The sequence below is a fragment of the Periplaneta americana genome, chromosome 2 (assembly GCF_040183065.1).
Source record: "Periplaneta americana isolate PAMFEO1 chromosome 2, P.americana_PAMFEO1_priV1, whole genome shotgun sequence".
NCBI lineage: Eukaryota > Metazoa > Arthropoda > Insecta > Blattodea > Blattidae > Periplaneta > Periplaneta americana.
The window spans coordinates 156,415,006-156,429,297 of record NC_091118.1 but is presented as its reverse complement, the minus strand read 5'-3'; the positions used below and the strand labels follow the sequence as shown (position 1 = coordinate 156,429,297).

General features: G+C 35.7%; 1 protein-coding gene and 1 long non-coding RNA gene across 3 annotated transcripts in view; one reads left to right on the top strand and one right to left on the bottom strand.

Moving 5' to 3' along the window:
- Positions 1-14,292, top strand: part of LOC138694713 (homeotic protein ultrabithorax-like) — a 1,263,368-nt gene that overhangs the window by 426,119 nt on the left and 822,957 nt on the right. The window lies entirely within an intron of this gene.
- The window catches only part of LOC138694715 (uncharacterized), a 155,735-nt gene that overhangs the window by 75,079 nt on the left and 66,364 nt on the right, over positions 1-14,292 (bottom strand). The gene's annotated exons all lie outside the window — the stretch shown is intronic.

Sequence of the window (14,292 nt, the reverse complement as noted above, 5' to 3'; positions counted from 1 at the left end):
ATGTGATATAATTTTTTTGTTTGGTTTAGGTAACTTAACTTTCTTAATCACTCCACCACATTCCAAGCCACAAGAAATTAAATCTGATTTTTAACACTTTTTTTACCCTTTTATTACCGATTCAGGATTGAATTGGTAAGTTTTATTGTTTAACTTTTCATTTCCATTATTCTAACATTTACTTGTGTTGACAATAGGAAAATTTGAATACTTAGAAACATATTTGAATGCGATTTAAAAAAAAATCAAATGCTAAAAGACTTAATTATGTACAGTAGTGGCAAAAAAAACGGACCGACCCTTGTAGCTGATTTCAGAGCCTTGTTTACTCCAGAGCACGATAGACTGGTAACTAAGACTTTCGTGGTTCGAATCCTGCTTGGGAAGGAAACTTTTTTTTTTGTTCCTTATTCAAATTTATTCCCATTACTTTTCGATTGCTGGTAAAATTCATGTTCTGGGAATAATAAGTTAATTAAGTAGTAGAATATCGCTGCAATCGAAAAATAATGGGAATAAATTTGAATAAGGAACAAAATAAAGTTTCCTTCCCAGGCAGGATTCGAACCACGAAAGTCTTAGTTACCAGTCCATCGTACTCTGGAGTGAACAAGGCTCTGAAATCAGCTACAATGGTCGGTCCGGTTTTTTTTCCCACTACTGTTCATTGCTTGCGATTATTAATCATATTTAATTAATATTTCATAAGAATTTTATTATTCTGTTCTTATTTCACATGAAACGTCTATATTCTACCTAAAAACTGGAAAAATATGTAATACTTTTTTGCACGACGAAGTTCCTGAAGTTGATTGTAGGGACAGCATTATCGCTTTCGTTTTTCAGTCAGCCGATAGATGGCAGTTTTCCAATTAAATATGTATGAAAAGAAATGACGTTATACACTGATAAAGTAAGTCTGTCTTGTAAGTGCAAACTACACGAACTCACTTTCAGATACAAGGGGGAGGTTCAATAGGTACTCAAAATTAAAACAAAATAATAATGATAGAATCTATTAACCGGCCTGCAGGTACATCTACCTGAGTAGGTTGAAACTGATAACTTTTACAAGAGCCAATATTACTTTGTTATGGAAAAGAAAGAGTTGCATGTACAATGCGTGTGTTCTTACCGCAAGCTAAAGGCACAAAGATAATAATGAAAGTAAACATGATGAACTGTGAAACCAAAAGTTTAAAAGGTATAAAAAAAATAGCGGAAAGGAACGTATGGGGGAGTGCAGACAACGAAGAAATGAACGACAAATAATTTTATAAGTTATTGTAGCTGTAAATAATAATGCATCTGTATCAACTACTATAAACAATGTGGTAGGTCTAAGGTAAAAGAAAGTGATAAATGTTAATGAAAGACAATTCTCAGTAAAAAGAACCTCTTAGATATGTTAATGAATATTGTATGAACAATAATTTTTGTCACATTTGTTTTGTTACGCTTTTCTAGCAAAAAAAAATACCTTCCTGATGTTGGGCCGTATTATCCTGGTAGTAGAACCAGTCATTAACATCTAGATTAGAGGGATATTAAGGAAGTCTCATTACACGATTGACAACCTGTTTCTGGACAGTTGACTAAACAACAACAACAACAACAACAACAACAACAACAACCTGAAATAATCTTCTGAAGATACCGTGAATTGAGAATTTAAACTAAACTTATGCCATAGCTATTGATTTTACTAAATCATTACTTGAAAGCGTATCGATATATGCCTACCTAGTGATTCAAAAAGTATTTGTGAAATGGTAGGTGTTGAAAGATAGCGTTTTTTGGAATAAGGAAAGTAAACAAATCCATCATTTGGAATAGTTTTATAAATAAGTAATTACACTTGAATTATTCTAATTTACGATATCAATTATCGTGTGTAGCAGCCTTTATTTATCTCTCCATAAGTCATCAATATCGAAGGGGAGTTATGCTTTGTAAACAAACACCTTCTTTTGTTGCTAGAATTTACAGGAAGACAAGTTAGGTCACTAACCTTAAAAATGCAAGTAGCTATTCTGAATAGTGGATAATCCCGATTTTGTCTTCATGCTGCAAAATATCCAAGACGCCAGAGAAACATACGAAAAGAGGCCAATCGTATGAACAATTTCCATTATCTGCTGCACAATCGGTTGTACCTATTATTGTGCATATTGAAATGGTACTGCGTTCCATGTCCGACATTTTTTGGATGGAGAACACTTTGAATAGATCTCGTAAAGGCTCCGTAGTGCGATAAATGTTGGTAAAAATACTTCTGCTATGAATGGGTACTTATTAACTAACAAAAACAAAGTACGGATTAATGATGTTTTAATGTTCTGATGTTATTACGATGCTAATTACACAAGTAATAGTAATTCCATGTAATAGAAATAGCACCATAATACAGGGTGATTCACGAGGATTTACCGTCCTTTACGGAGTTTATTTCCGAAGATATTCTGAGCAAAAAAAAAAAAAAAGTCATATAAACATGGGTCCTATTCTCAATATTTACAGAGTTACGTTTCGTTATTGGAACGCATTGCTGTGAACGCGTGATCTTGGTCAGCGTGCAGTCAGTAGCCAGCGCGACCGCTACGGAAATCAAAGATAGCCGTATGCAGTTACGTAGAGCGACGAGTGCCGTTCACAAGCGTGCGGTCAAGTGTACTCAAGCGGACGGCGACATTTTTTAAAATGTGTTGTAAACTCTCCAATACTGTTAATTAGGATACAAAATTGAACTGCAAATAATTAAGTCTGTGAAAGTGATGTGATTTCTAATAATTGCTGTGATAAGTGCGTAAAAATAATGTAATTTTCTAGTTAAAATAGAAAAAAGATGTCTGTACGGAGGAACTAAGGAGTTCAAAGCACATTTTTTGCTTCAAAATACTTGCCAATTAAAGAAATGATACTTCTGAATGGTCCATTCTCTATTAGTATTATTCTTTTACCTTCAAACTAATGAAAAAACGTATTTTACAAACAACTTTAAATTAGTGTAACTCTGAAAATATATGACTTTTTTTTTTTTTTTTTGCTCAAAATGTCTTCAGAAATAAGCTCCGTAAAGGGCGGTAAATTTTCGTGATCATCCTGCATAACTGTGTTTCGAATTATATTTCAAAATATTGTATTTCTGAAACGACACCATATTTAAAACAAAAAGGATATTTACATTTTAACGAATAAAAAATAATACATCTATTATAAAATCAATGAAAAAAATTAAATGCTGGTATGTTATACCGGTGATTACTGACCGATTTTTAGCACGATTATAATTATGTTTCTAGCGTTAGGCCTATTTGTGATAATGTTGTCTTAAGCAATTTTAAGAACTCAATTGATAAGAACTCTCTATATCTATTCGGTAGGAAGATTTCAGAGTAAAAGATAGGAAAACTCCAGAAGAAATTATAGTAGAAGCCGTTGAGTGAAAAGAGAGTAGAGGGTGGGAGTAAGAAAACTTGAGATAGGTAATATGGAATAGTGGGAGGGAAGGAAGGAACGAGGGAGGGATGGGAGAGAGATTGACGAATAAATTTACATGGAAGTTGAGAACCGACGCTTAGATGGGATGGTAACTTAGCGACGGGTGTTGAGAGGGAAGGTAATCAAATAAATGGCACGTGGAAGCCAATAAAACGAAACCCTCAAGTAGCGGTCGTACGTATTTTCTATCACGCTGCAGCCGTTGCTTGTTTCTGCGCCTCTTCTTCATTCGGTGAAGAGTTACGACTGCGAAGGTAAATTAACTGGACTCTGTTTTCTCTTTCTCTCGCCCAATGTCCCGCACGGGACAACAAATAAGAGCCAACAATTAATACCATTCCTATTTAATCTTACGCATAAGAGCAGATGTCGGCTGTAGTTTACGAAACGATTAAGCCACAGTTTTGCCTTTCACGTAGGTCAGTGCTAGAGGGCGCTAAGAATGCGACGGATTCCTAGTCTTGCAATCTGAAAGTTGGAATTGTAGATTTTCAGTCGGAATCGTAGTCTTTTATTCGAAAACGTAGTAGTTTAGTCGGAATACTAGACTTTTAACTTGTAATCGGTAGTACGACCTTCACTGATTCGGTGATAAGGGGTCTTTTATTGTCGTGGAAAAGGAGCACACCAGACTTCAATAGCTATGGTCGGTTCTGGCGAATTTTTGGGCGAAATTTCCTACGGGCAGGGGCGAATGCTAGTCACGAAAGTTAGGCTTGCTCTTTTATTCAGAGGGGAAGATGGGAGGATATAATAATTCATAATTAATAAAAATAATCAGACCCACATAAATAATTGATTTTATAATTATGAAATCATTATGAGTCATGGATCATATTCGCTTATCAGATGTAGAAGTTCGATATTATATAACAAACATGGCCAACAAAACAGTTTATTTAGTTTTTTCGACCCTGCCAACCAATGCATATTGTTGTATTGAGTAGATATTCTCTATAATGTGTGTCTTCTCTTGAATAGTCCTTCGGGAAAATGGATTTAATAATAAGGTTTCAATTACACACAATTCCGAACTCATTGCAATACTTCAAATTAGTGTTTAAGAATTAATAATACATGCAGCAGGTAACACATGAATTTCGCGCATACAATTACATTGCACTCCAAATCACAGCACATTCCCGCTGTCAATATTGCTCTGTGTAACGTTAAATAGTCGTTGGTGTAGCTCTCGGACCAGAGCTTCAAATAACACATAACACGGACCAAGGAGGAAGGCACTTGCGCGTGCATCATATTCTCGTTATTTCTACGTCTTTCCTGTAGCTCCGAGAAACGAGCAAGCGTTGCGATACTTGCGGTGGGCAACCTGCGGATGGTATTACGCCTATACAGTATTCCAAAAATCAAAATAAATTTTAATATACGTAACGCCATTTTGAGAAATATACATTCTACGAAAATATTTGGCTTGCGCATAGCATGCCCGGAGAAATCGCCCCTGCACGGGCTATGTCTGAACATGTCATCCGTCTGTCTTCTTTCAAAACATTAGCAACAATTGCCTCTGCAGTGAAGTCCGGAGATGACTTAGGTCTCGCAGTGCGTTGTTTGCCTTCTATAACAATACAACCTTCACAGAAACGTCGAGGTCGTCGGGAAACGGTACTACGGTCTACTGTAAAGTCACCACTAGAGATGAGCAAAAGTAACAGCCGCTCTCGCTCGCTGTGTTCGCTGCATTTGTCTTTCGAGTCTCGGCTCGTCATTCCCGCTGCGCTTCGAGTCTCGCTCGTCATTCTCGAAATAGCATTTGGTCGGCGTGGAAAGATTTCGTAACTTTGAATAACATACATCATTGAAATAAATAACATAAATGTTTAAATGAGACAACAAGACAAAACAGAACAGTATCATAGTTATCAAAATGTTCTGGTTCTATTATATGATATTAGCTATGATTATATAAATAAAAAAAAATTCTCAAATAAATTTGCATTTCTAAGAAACATAAAACATGAAATTAATATATTTTTACTTGAGATTGCACACATGATCTTAAACATATGAAAAGAAAATTCCTAGCCTTTTAATAAGGGCCTAGTAATTAAATAAAGACTGGGGAACGGATTATTATACACTGAAAGGTAGAGATGTTTCAAATAGGCTACTTCATTGTTTATACATATATAACAGTTGCCAAGTAGATAAAACTTCAGTCAGGTATAAACAACTGCTGACTTCGGGACTTCGGGAGATGATCAATATCGAATCTCTAAACACTCACAACCAGTCTTTACGTCAAGGACGCGACGTAATACAACATTGTCGTGCGGGTTTTCGGCTATGCGGGCGCTGTTAGTCTCGTTTTCTCGATCGTTGTTCATCTCTAGTCACCACACACTTCTCTCGAAGCAATTCTTCAATTTATGGCGGTGTTATATCCTTGCAAAATTTATATTTCAGTGTAGGATCTTTGATCTGAGACAGTGACATGATCTGGCTGATTTTCGTCGTCCATTTCAATCGCTTATACACAAAAGAATTTTTAAGTAATTTAGTTGAGTTTACACAGAAACGTTCGGAATAACTCTCACCATTAACGCAATAAATATCAACCACGCAAATCCATGGATAGCCTATGGCAGCGCATGCGCAGTGTGCATTACTTCTTGGATCGTCCTCATATATCGTCATCTTAATTCTAAAACCTCGTAAGTCCAATTTTTTCGAATATCTAAATCTGTGTATGTTTTTAAAATGTGTCTGCTGATAACACCTGGTAAGTATACAAATGTTTATATATTTTATATATAACAAATGCGTAACACTTGTTAGCTGGGGTAGACTATAAAAAGAATAAGAAGTTATTTTACTCTTTTGTGAAATTTTCTCAAGTATAGTTACGAGGTTTTAAAAGTAAATCAGCGATATCCAAATTAATCATGCTGCATTTTACAAGAGGGTGAAGCATATTGCTAGATCATGAAGGCATTGATGTTCTTGACATTGACGGCCGCAACTAAGTTACAGTTGCATTTCTTTATTAAGCGTTTGTAAGTAATTAGGCAAACAGTTTTCTCTAAAAGAAGTTACATAATGTACCAGAAATCGAAACTCTTTATGTTAATTTATTGGAAATTTATTTCCTTTTTTATATCAGAAGAACAGTTGTCACTCCTTCTTATAGAGCACTTCTTTATAAAAATGTATGAATTCTACTCTTTCGGAAATAAAATGAGATATAATGACATCGTAGCCACTTGTAGGACGTTTCAGGGCAGGATGTGCTCGTTTCCTCAACTTCCGGATGTGAAACCTTCGCAATGACCCATGAAGACCCTTCCAATCCCCTCTCTCAGAAACACTCTATCGCCATAAGTGGCAACACCCCCAAAACGAACCCTATTTGCGGTCCGATGCTCCCTTGTCACGCACTAGCGACATAAGAATCGTAAAATATCGAGAATTTCTCCCCAACCAATGTCAATAGGGAACGAATACCACGTAAGTAACGTTACCTTTCAGAGGAATTAAATTGTATGCTTAAACTGGAGGCATTCAGTGCATAGTTGAATACTTATCGAGAGAGGAAGGGAGGATGCGGCCCCTTGTTTTCTCGTTTGGGGCAGAGTATGTCTTGGAAACGGACTTGAATTGAAATTCACTCGTTAAGTAGTGAGATTGAATTTATTACCGACAGAGAACTGATTTGTTTCAAGTTTTATTACAAATTTTATACACGATTACCTTCCATCTCAGCGTAAGTTTCACATAGTTTTAAAAGTCCCCGAAGCTATCTTAAAATTCTGTAAAGAAACGTGTTTCAGTTGGAGTACAGTGTTATAACTTATCATTTGCTAAAAGTATGTTCTTTCACAAAACTTTCTTCTTGGAGGGGAGTAAGTTTATCAGTGCCAAAACTGGCGAATTTGAACATTGAATAAGAAGATAAAGTTTGATTGAAGTAATTTTTCACGCTCAAAGCCACTGAATGTAAGTATTGCCATGAAGTAGTATAATAGTATATGCATAACGCGCTCTTCAAATTACAAGTGATTTATCCTTGAGAGCATCGCGACCAATGTCCAATCAGAAAGAGCGAAGAAAAGTATTAGGCTTCTCTATGCTTGAAGCGTTAAGGTTCCACTTAATATTTGTGTACATAGGCTGTTTCGTAGTTCGATTTTCATGTGAAACGTACAATAGTTCGTACAATTTCCTCGTATGCAGTTCATTTGACTTCTTTGAACGCCCACTTAACAAATTTCCTATAGGCCGCGCCACCGTTTTTGGCATGTGAAATAAGTAATGGGAAACTTAAGTGCGAGTGTCTTACATTTGTAGCAGAGTATGGGCGATAAAGCTGGTAAGTGTGATTGGCAGATTGTTGATGTGACGTGTATTTAGGAGGAGGTACCTTTCTGAGGTGCAGTGACAAAGAACTCACTGACTGGACACTGTACTCAAAGACACACCGCAGGAACTCTAGCGTAGGGAAAGCTAAGTGCGAGTTTCTTACTTCTGCCACAGTCTGGGCAGCAAGACTGGCAACTGTAGTTGGCACAGCTACACTATCAACAGATGCTCGCAGACTGTGCATTGTACTCAAGGACACTCGCCAGGAACGTTGGCGTCAGCAATACTTCCTATTCAAGCAACTCTGACTACCCTTTTTCACATGCTGCACAGTTGCCACATTCCAAGCGACCCTCGACCGCTCAATGATTGCTACTTCAGTTTATTCATAGATGTGACAACTCTCCCTCCACATGGAGATGAATGGAAGCTGTCAGTTTTTCTAAACAAGGGTCGTGATTTGTTATTGATAGGTGAAGACAAGATTTCTGTCGTAGTAAAGGAAGACATATTCTATAACAATATAACAATAGGATAAGCGCCTAACAGCCTTGGAGCTCATATAGGAGCATTCTTATCAGCCCAAAATTTCCTTACAAGCATGTACAATCGAGTAACTTTTGTAACATAGGCACATCTCTCTGAAATGAAATCTTGAATTAGGTTATTGTCGCAAAAGAATGTAAACGAATACAGTATATACCAATCAAATACATAGTATAAAAGATAGGCCTGCTAATGTTGGACTTTAATTACAAACTATGGACAGAAGTGGAGTAAAAATAATTTGAGAATGAACAGTAATATCTTCTACAGACATTATTAGATTGTCTGTAGTAATGTCACAAGAAGTCTGAGATCTGCCGATAAATCCACGAGCGAAGCGAGTGGATTTATCTGGGAAATCTCAGACCTCGAGTGACATTTATTAGGACTATTTCGTGAATAAAATAAAAATTTAAATAATATATCCCTAAAATTCGATCACAAAATGTTAATAATTGTATATTAACGAATACTTAACCTATTCAGACATTGTGAAGTTTAAATACTCGTAGATGAATATCGATTATTGCAATAAAGAAATTCGATGTTATTATTCAGTAATGCCAATTGCGAAAATCGAAATACAGGTTTAACATTGTAATTACATGTACTGCACTTTTCTCTTATTATTATAACAAATACATTTTCATTATCTGCTGAAATCATAATTTAATTTAACAGTAACAGTGGGGACAGCTATATACCAATGGTTATGTATTCACAGTGAGACATGTTGCTACACAGTGAAGCCATCTCTGTATAGATAGGTCTAATTAAAACACGAATTTTATTACGCCATACGCAAGGCAGTTTGATCAAAGACATTATTACTATGCAAGGTCTTTGAGTTTGATATGCGATGATGTTACATAAATTTGAACGTCTATTAATTGTTTGATTTCAATACAAATGTTATAGGCTACAATTTTATAGGTTACGTTAGGCCTCCTGTGGAAGCAGGACCAATGTTAGCTGTGCCTTGTTTCGATCGTTACAATGAGTGCTATACGAAAGCATTTTTTATAGCTCGACAAACGCATTCTCGCTACAGTGTGTAACGGAACTAAAGCTGCATCTACACAGTTCAATATTCCAATCGCGTATGCATGCAATCTGGGAAGAATATTGAAAGAATCAAGTTTAAAGGTACGTTCAATTAAGATGCATGAAGATTTTGTGTCTACATGTTGCGCCGTTTTGAACGTCGTCTTCACTGCGTCAATATATTAATTAATATTAAATATCAATCTTGCATTCATTGCTTTAAAGTTGAAAGAAAAGTTTAACCGTGTAGTTGCATCTTGATGTATTCACGATCATCAATTTACGGGGAAACAGTTGGCGACAACGACTAAAACAAAAGAACGACCATGCGATAAATTGACAGCGATAAATCTAGCTGCAAAAATTATCGCAAAGTATGACTGTGATTGATTGGAATTCAAAATTTCATTACACTGCATTGGTCGAATATGAATGACGTCATATAAACCAAATAGTCACTCTAAAGCAAGAAGTTTGGGAAAACCTGAGAACAGGTGGAATATAGAGCCGAATTGGGGTAGGTGGCCTGAACCTAAGTTGTGATGATGATGATGATGATGATGATGATGATGATGATGATGATGATGGTGATGGTGACAGTAGTAATATGCATCTTGTAGGAAGTGTTTAATATCGATGTAACTCTCTTTGATCGTAACTGTATTCGAAAGCTTGTGTCGGGTCTCACACGCCGGGCATCTGTGTTAGAACACACACCTCAATATCTCTTGGTTGCCATGGTTACCGCTATTTGCATACAGCCCTCTTTACCTCCCCTGCATTTCTCACCAGTCTTTCTTCTTTGTCTCCCATATAGCTTTCCTCCTCTCTTTATCTTACCTCTGTTTTCTTTCTCTTGGTGAGGAAGATATCGGAATATTTTTTACTCCTCCCATCTTCTTTTACCATCATATCTCTTTTTTTCTCACCATCTTTTATGTCTTCTCCAGTCTTTGTCTTTCTGTTTACTTTTCTTCGGCAATTTTTTTAAAGTAGGTTCTTTTTTTGAGTTAGAATTCATGTAACAGCTAACCACAAATTCTCCATTCTTTTCTTTTACTTTATTCTGGTTTATCTCCACCTTCTTCAAACCCCATCCTGGAAGATTTTGCTTCTAAACCTCAAGTGCCCCAAGGCTTAACCAAAATGGGATGCAGATTTTTTCTCCATTCCTAATTTAAACGGAAAATACTTAAGTGTTGAGGAGGGGGAAGCCGCTTGGCACATGTAGGTGTTTTATATATAGGTAAAGTGTTGTTGTAGACTCTAATAAAGGGGTGGCAATAAAGGATTAGGTGTTAAGTAATATATATATATAAAGGGGAAGGTGTAATTTGTTCTACGCAAGAGCTCTCCTTGGTGAGAACAACCGGCTCTTGTGGAAATGGAGGAGGAAATATGTGCAACGCTCTTCCCACGGTGATAACGCTGCCTGCCGTGCGATTAATTACACAAAAATCTTAAACACAAATACTCACAAACTTCGGAGTAACATCAAATATTAGTTGAACAGTTTCGTGGTGATTAACGGAGCCATTATGAGTTTTCTGAAATTATCAGTGGAAGTGAGACGAGCGAAAAGGCAAACTTCGTACGTGCCAAGTGAGCAATTAAGGTGAAAAATATATATAATTATAGCCAAATTATTAATCAAAATGTTAGCTAACCTACTAACGAAATGAAAGAAATTATCTTTTATTAGGGTTAGCATTAATTTCCCATATTAATGCTCCTCGATTTTACGTTGTAAGTTTGTAGAAGGACCTGACGAAAGTTGATATCTGAATTTTGAGATTGAAACTAAAAGGGTACGCGGTAAGACAATCTTGACATGATATGAGATGAAGCTATGCCTCCAGCTAAGATATCAGAGTAGTTGCAATGAATATTTTTATGATTGACATTTTTCTTTTCTATTTTGAATGCAAAACTTAGAATTTTAAAATTGTTAAAATATATCTAAAAAGGTAATGTAGCCGGATGGCAATGTTTTGACGTGATGTGTCGCCTTTGTCAGCGGATTTTGATCTATTTTATGTTATATTATTTTACAAAAAAAAAAGTAGTCCATCCTCGATCATTTCTTTTTTAATTTTTGCTGTGAAGTAGCTTCTCTCCGATAATTTTGATTGCTACGAGTATTCTAAATCTCAATCCATTTTTTTTTTCAAGTTTCGACCTGTTGTCAGTTTATCGCATGTGAATAATCTCTGTAGCAGAAAATGAATGTTAATTACATAATCACTAATCATCTCCGTTCCAGACTCGGTTGGGTTAGGGTTGATAGTTTTTATCCCCTTCAGATGGTAAGCTTATAAATTTTTATCGAACACGGCTTAAGCCTTATTGGTTATTTTCAACTGTTAAAACATTAGTTTTATTCAGAATTCAAAATTGAAAGAGATTTTATTCCATTCTGCTTGGTTTTCAGAATGAAAAAATAATTCTGTTCAGTTTTAAATGGAATAAATTACATTCATAGATACGCCTATTAAAAAAGGAAATAAATTCGATTTTGTTAGATTTACAATTTGAAGAAATTGTATTGCATAATGGTTTGACCTACAGATTAAGGAAACTACTTGAATCGTACAGTCCATCCTCGATGGAAATCGCATTCTGTTCAAGTCTGAATTCGATAGACTTTAAAAACAAAAGAAATTCGATTCTGTTGGATTTACAATTTGAAGAAATTGTATTTCATTAATGGTTGGACCTACAGATTAAGGAAACTATTTAAATTGTACAGTCTATCTTCGATGGACATTGTATTCTATTCAAGTTTGGATTCGATAGACATTAAAATCGATTCTGTTGGATTTACAATTTGAAGAAATTGTATTTCATTAATAGTTGGGCCTACAGATTAAGGAAACTACTTGAATTGTACAGTTCACCCTCGATGGAAATTGTATTTTATTCTAGTTTGGATTCGATTCTGTTGGATTTACAATTTGAAGAAATTGTATTTCATTAATGATTGGACCTACAGATTAAGGAAACTTCTTGAATTGTACAGTTCACCCTCGATGAAAATTGTATTTTATTCTAGTTTGGATTCGATAGATATTAAAAAGAAAAACAAATCGATTCTGTTTGATTTACAATTTGAAGAAATTGTATTTCATTAATGGTTGGACCTACAGATTAAGGAAACTATTTAAATTGTACAGTCTATCCTCGATGGACATTGTATTCTATTCAAGTTTGGATTCGATAGACATTAAAATCGATTCTGTTGGATTTACAATTTGAAGAAATTGTATTTCATTAATAGTTGGACCTACAGATTAAGGAAACTACTTGAATTGTACAGTTCACCCTCGATGGAAATAGTATTTTATTCAAGTTTGGATTCGATAGACATTAAAAAGAAAAAAAAAATGATTCTGTTGGATTTACAATTTGATTAAATTGTGTTGCATTATTGGTTGGACATACAGATTAAGGGAACTACTTGAATTGTATAGTCCATCCTCGATGGAAAGCATTCTGTTCAAGTTTGGATTCGATAGACATTAAAAAGGAAAGGAATTTGATTCTGTTGAATTTAAAATTTGAATAAATTGTGTTGCATTATTGGTTGGACCTACAGATTAAGGAAACTACTTGAATTGTACAGTCCATCCACAATGGCAAGCATTCTGTTCAAGTTTGGATTTGATAGACATTAAAAAGGAAAGAAATTCGATTCTGTTGGATTTACAATTTAAAGAAATTACTGTATATTGCATCAATGGTTGAACGTACAGATTAAGTAGTCTATGTTATCGCGTAAATAAAGTTATTGAAGTTTGAGGTTTCATGGTTTCACGGTTTCCGTCAGTCACAAAGACAAATGCCGAAGTAGAAATTTACATATCACGATTCATCACTGTCTCAATCACCAATATCATACACATTAATCAAAATCTAAAATCATTTACCTTAAATGAACAAAAACTATCTATAACACACAATAGAAACAGGAACTCAACAATAGTAAAGAAGCCTACTGATATACCCAAACATGCTACACACGCGATATGACCACCGATGTTAAAGCGTGTATAAGTAAAGTTAACAAAATGAAAAGTTTCACTTATGTCTTCCGTAAAGACTACATGCTCATTTTTCTTCATATAGGAATTAATAGATATAATGAGAATCTGGCTTCCAGGTTTAGCTTCCTGTAAAGCTGATTTGAATAATATTCAGGAGAAAGATTATTCCGGGACCGGTTATCGAACCCCCTGTTCGTTAACATGAAATCACAATTTAAAGTCACACAGGTAGACTCTAGTGTGCACTCATGCTGGGTCTTTGACGATGTCAACCCACTTGAGGTATGTGGACATAAAGGGAAGAATTGGACCGTGTATCGTTCCTGAATAGCTCAGTGGTAGAACGCTGTGCGCTTAGATAAAGATCCCGGGTTCGATACCCGGTTTCGGAACAATTTTCCCTTGAATAGGTGTATTAATATATATATTTATTTATTTATCATATTAAGGATGGATCACACTAGATGGCCTAGAAAAATTCTTTGCCTATGTACCAAAAGGAAAGAGAAATTTGGGAAGACCACTAAAATGCTCACATGAGACAGTAATGGATCCACTAGGGTCTAACACGTGAAGGACATGATGACGATAACGATGAGTCCACACCTGTGGAGTAACGGTTAGCGCGTCTGGCCGCCAAACCAGGTGGCCTGGGTTCGATTCCCGGTCGAGGCAAGTTACCTGGTTGAGATTTTTTCCGGGGTTTTCCCTCAATTCAATATGAGCAAATGCTGGGTATCTTTCGGTACTGGGCCCCGGACTCATTTCATAGGCATCTTCATCTCATACAGACGATAAATAACCTAAGATATTGATAAAGCGTTGTAAAATAACCTAC